Here is a 2,305-nt window from a genome sequence, read left to right on the forward strand (position 1 = left end):
AAAAGAGGTAATAGGAGTTGTTGCAAGAAATAATTGCGCAGTATCAAATATTTTAAAATTAATTATTTTACATAACAATGTGACAATAATTTATATAACTTGTAAAGTCAAGTAATATAAATTATGTAAATTATCACATTATATGTAAGATAATTAATTTTAATATTTAACACTGCGCAATTACTTCTCTCGACGACTCCTATTGCCTTTTTTATTATGATTTATTATTATATTAATAGAAGGAGTCATCAATTTATTGTTTTTATTATAATTATTAATAATTATCAAAGAGCTAGAAATTAATTATATTAAATATGTTTAAAAAAAATTGTCTTTGAAGGGACATTAGGATAAACGCGCATAAACATTTTATGTGCATAATAAATAAATTAAAATAATAAGGTAAAAGTAAAGCTTGTTTGTATAGAAATGAATCCTTAATAGATGAATCCTTAATAGAACATTTTGAAATCTCCGTTTTCTAATATTTTCAACATACCAGCATTAATGTTCACAGTCATATAAATAATTATAGATTATCTCCAATCTTTAGTTGAAGATTAACATACATTTCAAGAATCTACTTAAAAATTCACAATGTATTATATATCAGTATTATATATATAAAATGGATGCATCATTCCTTTTTTATTTACCTATTTTTTAGATGATCTATGCTCGTTTCTACCATTGCAGTTCAATTGTAATCTCGGTTCAATAACTCTTCATCCTCTAATTTTAATAATTAGAAACATATGAATCTATTCAATATATAGATTAAAATTAATTTACACAGAAACGAGTATTAATCCGATTAGCAAGTATTTCAAATTCCTAAAAAAATTTTTTATCAATTGTATGAAAGCGTTTAAAAAATATATATATTTTTATATGTATATTTACATTATTTCTCATTTACGATTACATAAGCTGTTCGATTGGCGTCATAAATATCTATGTGTGATATTATGCAATTGCTTCAATTAATAAAACATATGCTTGCATATATATATTGGAACAATCGCACATACGTTTACTTGTATACACATGCTTTATTTTTGCAGTTCACGGAAGTGAGTGATACTATACGATATGTGCAATTAATAATATACGTCTCGTTTCATGGTTTATTCAATAGATCTTAATGTGCAGAATAATAATGTATAATATACACGCACACATATATATATATATATATATATATATGTTTATGTTTATGTTGTGGTGATATGTATAGATCGATCCCAGGAATTTATTCTTGATTAATTAATTACATTGACAAGATCAGAATTCATTATAGAATTCATCATCATATAATATCGATAAAACACGTCACTTAGACGTGCGCAATAAAACGTGAGAACATCTGATACGCTTTACGTGTCTCAGGAAAGATACATGGATTTACACGTACCTTAAAGAAAAGATAGTCATTTCGTGCACAAATGAATTACAGAACAAACAAAATTGGATGTAATCTGTATCGTAATAAATTTTTATCAATTATTATTAAAGTTTGTTAAAAGAATATTAGTTTCGTTGAAGATATTATTGCAGAATCTGCAAATTGTTTCGCTACAATATTCCAAGTCAATTCTTCTGCTATCGTCAAGATAAAAACGATTGTAAATACATAACGCTTGCTAAGAGTAGATTACCTGCTTCAATTCAAGGCTGCTATAAACAAATTATTCGACAAAATTTTTTTTTATTTATTCAACAAAAGAGTTTTATTTGCTCTTCTTTTTTTGAATCATTAAAAAAAAATCTTCATGTCATATATTGAAAAGTATATAGCTGTGCTCTGCAATGAATATTCTATAATGTAGATATCTTTAATAAAGGGAAGAAACATTCTAAATAATGGAAAATTATGTTAATATTACGTGCTGTAATTGAGACGCGAGATAACGCTATATATCCAATCTGGAATCCACGAAACCGACATCATACTTATCGCATTCATTTAGGTATTAAGTCCGATTCCGTTAAAGATAACGACGATTTTTCATTTCAAATTGAACACGTAGTATGCCATGTGTTTTATATTCACGAATAAGTCTATTACAAGTTTTTAAAGTGCATAACTCGACGTCGCTTCTTTTCTTCTTTTTCTTCTCTTCTTCTTTACTTTCTCTCCCTCTTTCTTTTTCTTTTTTCTCCTTTTTCTTCTTCTTCTTGTTTTGTGTGTGTGTGTGTGTGTGTGTGTGTGTGTGTGTGTGTGTGTGTGTGTGTGTGTGTGTGTGTGTGTGTGTGTGTGTGTGTGTGTGTGTGTGTGTGTGTGTGTGTGTGTGTGTGTGTGTGT

This window comes from Atta cephalotes (genome assembly GCF_000143395.1).
Source record: "Atta cephalotes unplaced genomic scaffold scaffold00023, whole genome shotgun sequence".
Taxonomy (NCBI): Eukaryota; Metazoa; Arthropoda; class Insecta; order Hymenoptera; family Formicidae; genus Atta; species Atta cephalotes.